The sequence below is a fragment of the Pristis pectinata genome, chromosome 1, assembly GCF_009764475.1.
Source record: "Pristis pectinata isolate sPriPec2 chromosome 1, sPriPec2.1.pri, whole genome shotgun sequence".
Taxonomy (NCBI): Eukaryota; Metazoa; Chordata; class Chondrichthyes; order Rhinopristiformes; family Pristidae; genus Pristis; species Pristis pectinata.
In genome coordinates, this window is record NC_067405.1 from 37,665,716 (window position 1) to 37,680,406 (window position 14,691).

Below are 14,691 nucleotides of genomic sequence, written 5' to 3' on the forward strand. Positions count from 1 at the left end.
TCTAGAAGCTCATTAACCACAAACAAAAGGCATCCTTGGATTGGAGACTCTGCCACCCTTTCAGGCAAAAGAAATAGCACTTGAAGATGAGAAAAGAAAAACTATGACCTAAACAACAGTCTATAGCTCGAAAAAGCACAGGAGGTCCAGCAACTTGCTGATAACCGTGACCTGTGTGGATATTTTAGCAAGACCATCTATAGTCCAAATGCCCAAGGGGCCACCCCACAAGGAGTCAAGAACAGAGGAGAGTTTTTCAGGGATACAACGGTAGTCAACACCCTGTTGGAAGGATCTTTTTAAAGCCCTCAAATGTGACCCTATCCTTGACAGGATAACTATATAAGTTAACCTCGCAGACACCACAGATTGACAAAAAGTTGAAAAGAGCATGTGTCAACTGAAAAAAAAGTCTTGGTAGCAGATCGCATTGATGAAGTTCTAACTTGGCAAAAAGAAATTTCAGACACATATTTGCAGTCTCATTGCCAACTTCTAGTAATCTAATGATCTCCATTTTGAACAATCTTATTGGCTGAGCATCTGTAGCCCCCAAGGGTAAAGAAATTTCTCCTATCTCTGTCTTAAATGGCCTACCCCTTATTCTGAGACTGTGAGCCTAGCTCTAGACTCTTTACCTAGGGGAAACATCCTCCCTACATACAGCCGTCAAAAAAGCTGTCAAAATTTTTATACACTTCAATGTGATAACTTCTCATTCCTCTAAACCCTAGAGAGTACAGTCCCAGTCTACTCAATCACTCCTCATACTACAAACCCACCAGTCAATCTTCGCTGCACTTCCACTATGACAAGTATATCCATTTTTTTTGGTAAGAAGACTACCAAGGATCAGCAGAATTGCAGTAAGACATCTTTACTCTTATACTCAGATCCTCTCATAATGAAGACCAATACACCATTTGCCTTTGAAAATGCCTACTGCACTGCCACATTGGTTTTCAGTGACTTGGTACAAAGATACCTATGTCCCTTTGAACATCAACATTACCACATCTTTCACGTTTAAAAAAATTCTTCTGCACACCAAATTGGACAATTTCACATTTTCCCACGTTATATCCCATCTGTGAGAGAAATAAAGGACTGCAGATGCTGGAATCCAGATGAAAAACACTATGATGCTGGAGGAACTCAGCAGGCCAGGCTGCTGAGTTCCTCCAGCATCATAGTGTTTTTCATTTATATTCCATCTGCCATGCCTTTGCCCACTCATTCAGCTTGTCTTTATCCCTCTTTACATTCTACGCAGGGAAATTCATTACAAGAGCCCTTCTTGCATTCCCGCCTGGTTTTGTATCATCAGCAAACTTCAAAAATAATATTTGATTGCTGCAGTCAAATTTTTGATACAGATCATGAAATACTGGGACCCAAGCATCAATGCCTGAAGTACTCCACTAGTCGCAGCCTGCCAAACTGAGAAGGACCTGTTTACTCCCACTATTTGCTTTTTGTCAGATTGCCAATTCTCAATGCATGTTGGTATTATTACCCCCAATTTTGTATGCCTTAATCTTGTTCACCAACCTCATTGTGTGGGACATTATCAAAAGCTTTCTGGACATCAAAATTTACCACATTCAGTGGTTCTCCCTCATCTATTCTGTTAGTCACATCCTCAAAGAATTCTGGAAAATTAGTCAAATGTATTTTTTCATTTCTAAATCTATCCTGATTCAACAAAATCCTATTACTCTTTTCAAGGTGTTTTGTTATTACATTCTTCATCATAGACTCCTGCATTATTACCACTATGAGGTCAATAGTTCTGTGTTTTCTCTCTCCCTTTTCTTAAATGACGGGATCACATTTGCTGCCCTCCAATCCACAGGCACAATTTCAGATTCTACAGATGAGCATTCAATATCTCTACAGCCACCTTTTTCAAAAATCAAAGTGATAGATCATTGAATCCTAGGAATTTATCAGCTTTTGGTCTCACCAATATCTCTAGCAGTATTCTTGCTTGACCCTAGGATCTCTGGTACATGGCAGGCATTTTTGTCTCTTCTTTTGTGAAGACAGGCAAAAAGTAGTTGTTTAATTCCTCTGCCATCTCCTTACTCCATGTGATAAATGTTCCCATCTCTGTCTGTAAGAGAGCCACAGTTGCCCTCATAAGTCTTTTCCTTTAAACAGATCGACAACAACTCTTACATTCCATTTCTATGATTCTTGCCAGGTTTCTCTCATATCCTGTCTTGCCTTGCTTTACCAATTTCTTGGATCTCCTTTGCTGAATTCTAAAGTTGTTCCAATTCTCAGACCTACTGCAATTTCTAGTAACCTTATAAGCCTCCTCCTTTGGTTTAATACAATGTTTAATTTTCTCTGTCAGCTACAAATGGAATATTTTGCCTTTTTGGTGTTCGTACCTCAAAGGAATACTTCTTGTTCTGCAAATTTTGCATTATTTCTTTAAATGCTAGCCATTGCCTGTCTACTGTTATACTTTTAAATAATATTTCCCAAATTATTTACTGCCAACTCTCCCCTCATAGTTTATTTTGATGAAAGAACCTGGTTTTGATGGACACAAGTTATGATTTTGATGAGTGGGTCCCAATCAGTAACCATCTGAGTGCAGCCTGGTGTCAAGCAAGGTTGTGTCACCTCACCTCCAACAAGCTTTCTCCTGAAGTGATGCTCATGTACAAGACAAATGAGAAACTTTTCAGCCTCCAATGCCCCCACTCCAGAACCAATGTCTGAGATTGGAATGACCTTGATCAGCAATGTGCAGACAATGCCTGCGGGTGTACATGTTCGGATGACAAGCACCAAGACAGGGTTGACTGCTTCACTGATGGCCATTACATGAAATATCCGCCCAACAAAGGTCACTTACCACCAGTCACTATGGCACAAAACACCCTGAAAATAAAGGCCCGCAAATGGACTCCGGAACAGATGGACTGTTTCATCTTCGGAGTCATCTCTCAAAGAAAGCAGAGATCGATGATGACATTCACCATACCCTTAGATGCACCAGCACAGACTTTGGCTGTATGAGGAATACAGTGTTTGAAGATCAGGACTTCAGCCCCAGAACAAAGCCCATGGTCTGCTGGCCACAGTGATCCCCACCCTCCTGTACACTTTTACCAACACTAGGTATCTCAAGCCACAGGAGGGATACCACTTTTGTTGTCTCTGCAAAATCCTCCATTGGCAGAATAAATAAACAAGTTAATCTCATCTCCCAAGCCAATATCCCTAAACACAGTTGGCCCCTTTGGCCAGCCACCAATATTCTCATGCCAACATCAGACTCTCAAAACAGGCCTTCTCTAAGCTTCATCATGGCAAGATATTACCAGGTGGACAGAGGAACCAACAAGAATATTCTCAAAGCCACCAGCTTGTACAAATGCCTGGCCTTTGACTGCTCAAAATGGATAAGAAGCATTTGGCATTAAGATTGTTTGAGTCCCTTTGTTGGCCATGCACAGAAGCAGAAATGACAGGGGCACACCACTCTCACACTAACTACCATCCATCTCATGAAGCACCACCTGTCCCACTTGTGGCAGCCTCTGTGGTCCCCTCCTTCGGCTCATCAGGCACCTCAGAACCAACAGAATTCTAGAGGAAGCAAATTATCCTCTACTTAATTACTGCCGAAGAAGAAATAAAATGGTTCATTTACCAACATGCCAATAAACCCAAGCATTTGTGCCCTGCAGATACTCTGATGAATACTGAACGTATTCTGTAAGATACTGAGTCATAATACTCTTTCAGCAATTATTTTAAAAGTGATTTCCCACAACTTGAACAAAACCTTAGAACTAATTACTGCAGTATGACTATAACCTCTCCATACTTAAATACCAAATACCTCTAAACGAGTAAGTAAGTTCAATAGTGCAATAACTGTTAGTTGTCCTAAAGTTCAAGCAGATACAATGAGTTTTTATTTTTGTCTTTTGAGTTAAGATTTCAATGATAAGTAATTCAGAGAGAGAAATGGTATCTCAAAAGCTTTTGCACAATAATCCAGTGTAGCACCATTTGAAAACTGGGAAATGAAGCAGGTACTGCTTTTTCAAGACTTTCTCTGATGTTTAAGTTTATTAACTAATGATGTCATGTTATTGAAAAAAATCAATCTGGCATTTATTTTGAGCATTACTACATAAACTTAAAATGTATTTCCACCTTGTAAACCATTTATGCTATTTTTGCACCAAATAGATTCTCATTGTCCAGTGCAGCAGTCCTGAATGAATATTTTTAAAAGGAAAATAAATGTGACAAGCTGATGCTATAATAAAAAGCTGTAATATAAAGGAAATGCTTGCAAGGGAACTACTGCACAGTGTCTCAACAATGAACACTCATTTTGTTTAATAAACATGAACCTTTAAAAAAGCATCTTCACAATTGTTACATACATGTAGATAAATGGAGCAACCCAAACACTTTTACTTGTGTTTGGGCAACGTTGTAATATGTACGACATACATCAATATAAAAATTAAACAATAAACTTTAATTTCCAAATACACATAATTAAAGTTCAGTTTCAGTATTTCTTGTGCAACCTTACTTGGAATAACACCAGCTTTATATTTATAAAATAAGCAGTGTTTTAAGAAAACCATTTTGCCTGTGTATTTTCTTTCCCTCCAACCGTTTCTTCGATGTATTACCCGTATTCTAGCAGCAGCTTTTGATTACACATGAAGGTGAGTTTGAAGGTGAGGATATAATGTGTTCAAAAAAAACTTTAGTCTGAGATGAAAGTATATTATGATCACCAAACATAAGACAATAAAAAAGATTTTGAAGCAAAAGCTGTAACATGTTAACAAAATTTATTCGTAACTAAAAACGGAGAATTTCTCCTACGAAATAATGTTTTTATGATTAAGGCGGAACAGAAAGACATTTCAATTTTCCAGCTAAAACAATTGATAAATTGAAAATAACATCGACAATGAAACCGCATATGGAAATTCTGTGAGATGTTCCGATTAGAACAGCAAGTCCTGGTGCCCTTAGCGAAGATATAAAATGTTCTGGACGGCTTTAAAACAAAATCTTAGTACAATTGCAGAGGTAATTTATCGTCGGAGGATTAACATATTAAAATATTCACAATGGACTGAGAAAACAAACGTCTCTAACAATATCACCTTGTAAACTATTGCTGCTTCGTAGAATTGGCCAAACGTGTTTATTTTTTGCATTTATTAGTTCATGATTCTACTTAATCCATGTGATAGCGCTAATGTAGCATTGTACGCACCATAGTGCACAGTGCTTGGAAACCAAAGAAGGATTACATTATTTTTATCATGTAAAGTATATTAACCCTCAAATTTTCAGAAGTTTTATGAAGTTATAATATATATTATTGTTTCATTGCACGAATGTATTAGAGCATACAAATTCCAACAAAACCATTGTTATAATAGCATTTCTCTACTAATAAGAAAGAATGCAGCTACTAAGTTCCTGATAGAAAGTATTTTGACACCCATAAAGGTATATTTTTTTGCAAACAATGTTCGGTGAACCCATGTTATGTTCAAAACTCCCCAGAGTGTAATTAGTGTTCGTCTGTTTAGGCAAGATGCACATTATGTTGGTAAGGTTGCTACTAGGGATCTCAGATTTTTCTATTTTTTTAAAAATTTTGGGAGATGCTAATGTATTAATTGGCAATTTACATGCGTTTGCAGATGCTACCTTAGCTCAGACCTGACTCTGGAATGCTTGATGGAGATATCACAGTGCATTTGGCAGTTTTCCCATTTTAAAGAAAGCTTCAGCAACTCGAGAACATCTGACAGACCCGACAGCGTGAATTACAATTACATTACTTTTCACACTAAATGTGGGTGATAGCTACTTGGAAAGAAGTTTTGTCGTTTCGTTCCAAAAAACTGGAAAAAGAATTACATGGTCATGCTGTGCTTTTAAAGGCAGTTTGGCTCACTTAGGTCTATTTAACACCTAATTCAAAATAGTCCATAGGCGTCTGAATATGCTAATGTTATGTAATTAGTTTACTGCAAGCTAGAAAATTTGACAAACGTAAATCAAATTGCATTTAATAACGGGGCGACAACGAAGTGCGATTTTTGTCAGACGATTTTTTATTGAATGATCTGTAGGTATTTTACATTTTTATATTTCTATGGATATTCAATGTCAGATAGAAGTCTTTAACTACTAAAGCTTTCCAAACTGTGGCAATGAACTGTAAACGTATGATGTGATAATCGACCTTAAATAACAACGACGAAAGCAAGACCACTGATAGTGATTTACACATTCCACTTACTGGCCTTAATAGGTTTTAGTTTTAAAAACAGTCAAGTGCATATATTAATTACACGATTCTATCTGTGTATTTCCAGTGTTAAGAAGTACCTACAAAACAAATACGATCAGAATGTCATGAGGCACCTGTCGGCTGATTTCAACACAACGTTTCTCTTTAAATAAATTAATATTTTAATTACGATCTGCCAATAACGATAGGGTTGATTTATAATTTGTAATCATATATTGGTGGTACGGAATTTGTTATGGTTCAAACATTCTCATAGAATGACGTATATTGTATTTCGTAAATTGGAATTTGTAATTTTGAATAGCAATAAATAATTGATACTGTGTGATGACGCTACTGTCAAAGTGCTGAAGGGTGGGCAGTTTTATCTAAATAAAGAGCAAAAATGCGGAAAAGGTTGTTTATAGTGACGATCTAGATCTACTCTTTAGAGAGAAAAAAATTGAAAACGTGATAGCGAATCCATGACGCAGTTATCGTGTTTGCATCATGTAATCCTTTTGTTAGATAATTTAATGTTGAATTACTAATTTCACCCTATTTAACTAAAGCGCCTATACGATATAATAACAATGAAATGCCGCGCTCTCTGCAAGCTGAACAATTTCCATACGGTGATATTTTCGGTAAACCGTTTTAAAAGGACAGTGAACTCTAAAACCGATAAAACCTCCAATTGGATAGGTGTATAATTTAGATTACCTTTCTTATTTAACCAAGGTATTATATAAACACAATACACAACTGGAGATGAACAAATTCTGCGAGAATTACATTACTTACTGCATGCATGAAATAAAAATAGTTGAAATCAGCCTTCAGTGCACAGACCTATGATTACATGTCTAGACTGAGTTTATGGAAAACGAAATAATTGAAATATATAGTCATACAAGAAAAGTGACTAATGAAAAAAATGTAACTGCCTTTATCCATGGACATGTTTGTTTAAATGCAGGAGTATGCTAACACAGATTTTGAATAATTATTGTAACAATTTCATTCTCGTTTGCAACCTGTAATTGCCACCCCTTGAATCTAAACATGCGTTTGGTTCAGTTCAGTCTGATATTACGACGAAATTATGTTGCTCGCACCGCTGAAAAAAATTATATTGGAAGCGAAAAATCAATCTCAACTCCTTCTTTGAGCTGAAGTCGAGTGTGGTATCTTTACATTTTAAATAACTAAACGCCCCTAGAGCTTAATGATGGATCAGAGATATTTTGCTGCAGCAAATAATCAGATCTCAGGTAGGATATATTTTATTTTAGTTTCCACTGATCGTGATAAAAGTTCTCCTGCAATATTTGGCGCCCAGCTGATTGCGCGGGAAGCGCCTGTTGGCGAGGCGCCACCTGAGGAACAGGCAATTCTGAATAGCACAGATCCATCTCTTTTCTCTCTATCTTGATACATATATCTAGGCTCTCTTACAGACACAGCCCGCACTGATTAGCATGCCGTAATGAAGCCGAGCCGGCCCCATTGTTTTAACACCTCCCGATCCTGCCTCACCAATCTGTCACTATTCCCCAGCTCTGCTGATCGAGTCGATAAATGAGATGTATAATTAGTTGCCCGCACGAATGCCGCAGTCTTCTCACCCCGCTGCAGCTCCTGATTGCTATCACCTTCTTGCTCCTGGCAATTTTGACACCTCGTAATCAGCCTGCTGCTTCTCCCGATTCCATTTTTTGTCTCTACCTCCATCTCTCATTGTACCGCCTCAAAAAAAAGAAAACCTCGCAAACAAGCTTTGCTTCTATGGTTACCACCAACCGTACCGAGAGGACGCGGGAAAATGAGACTCCTGAGGAAACTTATATTCACCGCAACAGAAGGATTCAGAGCTCCATCCCCCGATTTCCTGCCATCATGAGATTTCGGCAGAAAACTAGCTTCTGATTGTGTTCAAATTCGCCTCAGTAAATAATAAGGTGCAGAATAATGCACAATATACTCGTAATTACATATATAACCCGTTTACCTCGAATCGCCGAAAGGAAACTGCGAAACTTGTGTAGCATTCTGTCCAAAATGGTAACAGAATAATAAGACATCAACCCATTAAACTATTTGCTTTTAAAATATTTTCAGTCAGGATCAATGCACCCAATTGCTAGTGAAATGGGGCAAACGTATGCTTTGGTTATCGGCGAACCAGAATATAATTCATATTGCCGTACGTTAATAAGCTAAGTTCCTATATATAATATCACCTTCAGCATCAAATAGTGTCACAAGTGGAGGCAAGCAAAGTCTGATTTTAAAATGTGCACAATGAAGCAAATGTGTTTTTTTCACGGCAGATCATTTTTCTGCTGTTGTTATTTATTTCCATTAAAATCTTTCAAGGAATCTGTTTTTTTGTGCAAGTTTGTCTGGGAAATCTGAGAAACGAGTCTGACTTCCGCTGGTAATTGAACAACTGGATTACTTCAATTGTAAAACACTTCACATGATAAACGACTCAAATCATCTCGATGCAATATTTATATATCTACACATCAATGCGAGTAGTAAATGGGTTCTGTAACAGTAACTGAATTCATGTTTTACCAGCAGGAAGCTAGTTGAAAGGTGCTGTAAAAGGGACAAATTTCACCTTTAAATATTTTTAACCATCGTTTAAAGAAAATCATTGCTAATGCAACAAATATACAGACGACCTAGTCATAACTTTTAAGTATACAGTAGAATGGAACGGATCTATACTGTTCGGATCAAAGTTTGTGCTCCAGAGATGAAGGAGGAATGAACCCGATCCAATGTCATGTTTTGCTTTCTGCTGCCGCGACTTTTGTTGGATTGTTCATCCCAAGCAAAATAGCTGTCCATCGTTAAATTAATATTAATAAAATACTGCTATTATAAAAGTAATACATAAATAGGATTGGTTACCTGAAGATTAATGCCGGAACATGCCCATACACTTCATTCGGGTCCAGTGATTTTAGTCACAGTATATACTTTGCAACATTTTTGAAGCATTAACACTCAGCATTATTTTCAACAAGCTTTATCCTTAAGTGCGGACCTATGTTACCATTTATTCGTTAGAGGAAAGGAATTATTTAAATTTATAAGATCTTACTGTGCCTTTGACACGAGGCTAAGAATAAATTCCAAATACGATGATCGGTTTTCGATAAGAATCGTTTATTGATACAACTGAAAAGGGACGAACATGTTATAAAATAAGTAAAAGCTCCAATTTTAATGAGCACAATCGCTAGGCTCCCTCAATACAAACTCCACCACTGCGCCGAACGGGTTCCTTTATGGCCATTTCATGGTCTTTATGTTAATACAGTTCATGCCTCAAACGATTTAAAGACATCTTAAGAATTTAAAGTTCCGTTTAATGAAAAGCCAACGGCAAAGACTTTTCACGGCTTGTACAACTAAGTCCACTCATTCGCCGAAATGTGCTGGTACTTGTCTCTCTCTCTGACATTAATGTTAAGAAATTCCCATTATTGGGGTAATAAATCCTACAATTTCCAAACCTGCAAATTGTGTTACTACAGTGATAGTTCTGCCAACAGTTTTGAGTTCGAAAAGCCAGCAGTTGCCGGCACTCGCTCAGTTTCCACGTGTTACATTAAGGCTGAGCTACAACATCCTATTGTGACACCATCACACATTGCGTTAGTACTCCATATATTATTGCTAAATTCAGGTTACAAACCAATGCATAATTTTAAGGAAAACTGTTCTCTTGAAAAGGAACCCCAACTAATAAATAGGCACGTCATAATTGCAAATCGGGGGCAGATTTTCTAAATAATGTAGAGAAATGTAGTATCAGATGAGCGCAGTAACAGAAGTAGGCGATTCAGCCCTTCGAACCTGTTAGTAAATAATTTGTAAAAAGGACAGATTTCCAGGCGAGCTTCGAAATACTACATCCACATGAAGTGCGACTAAACAAATCCAGAATTTGCAATCAACCCTCCCTCAATGAAAGTAAATTTCATGAAATACACAGCCCCATTTAGATTTTGCATTGGAGAATCATTGTCACCTTTAAAATGGTTTTCCTTAAGCATTTTCTCTCAATCGCAGAGGTGCAACGTGCAGTATATTTTTCGTACTACATTTACTTTGGCATTTAAAGTTTTCTTTTCATTTTACAATTCTATTCACATTATGTATAGCCCGCGAGTTTAGTTCATTTAAAATTTGCTTTATATGATACAATTCTGTTCATTCCACCTATTTCTTTTTTAGCTTAACCTGCACAGAATTTCTTCCAGTTTCTAATATTTTTATATTGTACAACGAGGATATGCTGCAATCTAAATCTACTATATATAACGATATTAAGAATTTTAATCGAATCACCGGTTGCTATCCAACTTTCAATTTTTAATCTTTAATGTAATTGTAACATTACTAGAGATGGTGTCTACTTTCCATTATGCCAGCCTTGATGGACTCTCAATATCAGAATACTAATGGAATCATTATGTATTTTTTTAAGAATCACATTAAATTATAGGTTCACGCATTTTAGTATACCATGTTGTTTCACACAGAACCGGTTGCACATTTGTCTATGTATTTTTCCTATAATCCTTCGGGGATTTTTTTGTTTAAAAAAGAGAGTTAAAACCTTTAAGTTTTAGATTCGTTGCGTCACCACAGTGGCTTGCTTAATTGCTGCTGTTTCTGTCAGAAAGAACTTTGATTTTCTGAATTTTTAAAATTAATTTCCGAGGAAGGCCTAATCAATTTCACAAGAATTATTTGCGATATTATTGTGCCGTTTTGTAAGCAAATACAGCAGCCAAGCTACACCCCTCAAGATCCAACAAACAGCAAAAAGGTAAAGAAAGGATTTTGTTATTAGTGCTGTTATAAACGGAGGATTGTTCTCTGAATAGTGCAATAGGATCTTAAGCATCGATCGGAATGAATGGATATATTTTATTTTTAAAAGCTACAATTTCTGGAAATAAAATCAGATTGCTGGAGATACCCAGCGAGTCGGGTGGCATTTTGTGGACAGAGAAACAGTTAAATTTTCAGGTCAATGTCCTTTCATCAGAACTGAAGAAGTGAGAAAACAAGCGTGGTAAGTTGAAAACAAAATATATTTCTTTGATACTATATTCAAAATATAGCACTTTCCATAAAAGAATATTCCACCCCCGTAGGTCGAGTACTCAATGGTGGAGAAGTGCAAATTCGTGAGCACTTGGCGGGAAGAGAAAAGCATGGTTGGGGATTTTGGAGAGACTATAATTGTGATCATTCGCAAGTAAACAGACAAGCCCAATTGAGTGAAAGTCTCCCTGCCATCCTCCACAAAGAAATTCATTGGAAGAATCGTCCTCAAAAACCTCTGCTCAATAGCCAATATGTTCCTTCCCAACTCAGATTCCATCCACAAAGAGCATGGACATCTTATACTTATAACACCACAGGAAGAGGTTATTTGGTCCATTGGGTCAATGCCAGCTCTCTATTAATCCCATTTCCCCACTCTTTAGTTCCTTGTACCTCAATAACTTATTCGCTCTCACACATGCCCATCAACTGTCCTTTGATTCCATTAACCTGCATTAAGGGGTAGCTTACAGTTGCCAATAAAACAAGCATCTCATCTCTGAGGTGTAAAGGAAATTGGAATACCCAGTGGAAGAATGTGCAAATTCCCCTCACACAGCAGCCAAGGTCAGGACTGACCCCAGGTCTCCTGAGCTGCGAGGCAGCAGCATTAATTACTGCAGCACCATGCCACCCCTCACCATGTGACCAATTCAGAAAAAAAATCTCCAGGAATCAAGATCAACCACTGAACTGTCATCAAGCAAAAGGGATTTTTCTCAAATTTGGCTGACCTCAAAAATTTGTGACCATTATCCATTTGCTCCACCATGACATGCAAGCCAATAACCTCCACCAATGGATCCACCTCAAACCCAATCAAAGTGCAGATTGTGATCAAGCAGGTCTGTACTTTGCACCAACCCTCTTCTCAATCTTTCATGATGCAATACTTCATCTCACTTACTACATGCTCCCTACAGGAGTAAAGGTAACCAATGACAACGTCAGATTTTAATGACAAAATCTATCACTATATCCAATGCACCAATAACAGCAGCACCTGAGAAAAAGAAAAGTCAATGACCAAGATATCAAATCTGCCACAGAACCCATGGTCTATTAAGCAGCAGTGATCCCCAACCTACTATCCTACTGTATACTTGAGAAATATGGAAACTTACAGTAGGCATATCAAAGCACTGGGCAAGTACTATCAATAATGCCGCTGCAAGATCCTTTAACTCCATTGGTGGGATGGGTGAACTTATGCTAATATCCTCTCCTAGGCCAACATCCCCAGCCTCAAAGCCCTGCAGATCCCAGAGAGAACTCATCAGTAACCTCAGAATCCACAGACCTTTTAAAAGTAGCAAACCATCTGCCAGCTGCACAAGAATAGAGAAGGTTCCTTTATTCAAAATGTTAAGCAGATCTGAGAAGAGGTAGTTGTACTATCAGGTGAACCCGACTCACACTGAAACTGCTAGGAATAAAAAGAAAGTCTTTTTAAAAAAGTAAGAATTTACATACCGTGACATTTGTAAACTCAGGACATTACAAGGAAGTAAACAGTCAAAGATTATTTCTTAAATATAGTAGTACTATAAGTGTTCTTACAGAATGCCATTGCATGAATTAAAAACATTGTGAGAATTGTACTTGTACTTGTACAATTCTCACTCCTCTTCAAGAAGGCTGCTCAGACCACCAGAAACCAGAAGGCTGCTCAGACCACCAGAGTATATCGTTCACATTTTTTTCAACTGCAGCCAAAAGCGCTAGGGAAGAAATTTGTATCCTTAAAAAGGACACAAGCTTTTTATTTCCAATCATTATAAAAACAATTTAAATAAATTACTATACGTGAGCATTACACTTGCTCAGTATTTTCACCTTAGGTCAAGAGGAAATAAATGGGGCAATTCATCAAACATAAGAATGTAAATTTTAAATTGGTAAATTGGTTTATTATTGTTACATGTACCAAGCTACAGTGGAAAAACTTGTCTTGCACACCATTCATACAGATTAATTCATTACAACAGTGCATTGAGGTAGTACAAGGAAAAACAATACAGAATGCAGAATAAAGTGTTACAGTTACAGAGAAAGTGCAGTGCAGGTAGACAATAAGGTGCAAGGTCATAACAAGGTAGATTGTGAGGTCAAGAGTCCATCTTAATGTACTAGGGAACCATTTAATAGTCTTATAACGGCAGGACAGAAGCTTTCCTTCAGCCTGGTGGTACGTGCTTCCAGGCTTTTGTATCTTCTGCCTGATGGGAGAGGGGAGAAGAGAGAATGTCCCACGTGGCTGGAGTCTTTGATTATGCTGGCTGCTTTACTGAGGCAGCGAGAAGTGTAGTCCATGGAGGGGAGGCTGGTTTCCATGATGTGCTGAGTGTGTTCACAACCGACTGCAGTTTTTTGCAGTCATGGGCAGAGCAGTCGCCACACTAAGCTGTGATGTATCTGGATAGTACGCTTTCCACGGTATATGGATAAAAATTGGTGAGGGTTGATGGGGACATGCCAAATTTCTTTCACCTCCTGAGAAAGTAGAGGCACTGGTGAGCTTTCCTGGCTGTGGCATCAACGTGATTGGACTACGTCAGGCTATTGGTGATGTTCACTCCCAGGAACTTAAAGCTCTCAACCTTCTCGACCTCAGCACCACTGACATAAACAGGAGTATGTGCATCACCTCCCCTTCCTGAAGTTAATGACAAGCTCCTTTGTTTTGCTGACATTGAGGGAAAGGTTGTTGTGACACCATGTCACTAGGCTCTCCATCTCCTTCCTGTGCTCTGACTTATTGTTGTTTGAGATACAGCCCACTACGGTGGTATCATCTGCAAACTTGTAGATGGAGTTAGAGCAGAATTTGCCTACACAGTCATGAGTGTATGGGGAGTAAAGTGGGGGGCTGAGGATGAAGCTTTGAGAATAATCGTGGGAGGTGTTGCTGCCTATCCTTACTGACTGCGGTCTGTTGGTCAGGAATTCAAGGATCCAGTTGCAAAATGAGGTGTTGAGTCCCAGCTCCAGCAGCTGGGAGATGAATTTGCTAATATCCAGTGCTTACCAGAACCTGAAAATTATTGTATTTGTACAGTACGTTATCTAATTTTTTTGTCCCAACATTGCCATTGAGAGGTTGGATAAACAGGAACTAGAACAGTTTATCTATCTTAGAACATCACATTGATGCTCTATATCACTGGACAGATGCCTCATTATTTAACCATTTTTATCATTTAAGGGGAAATGGATTATGCCAGCAAGGTTTCTACAAAAAG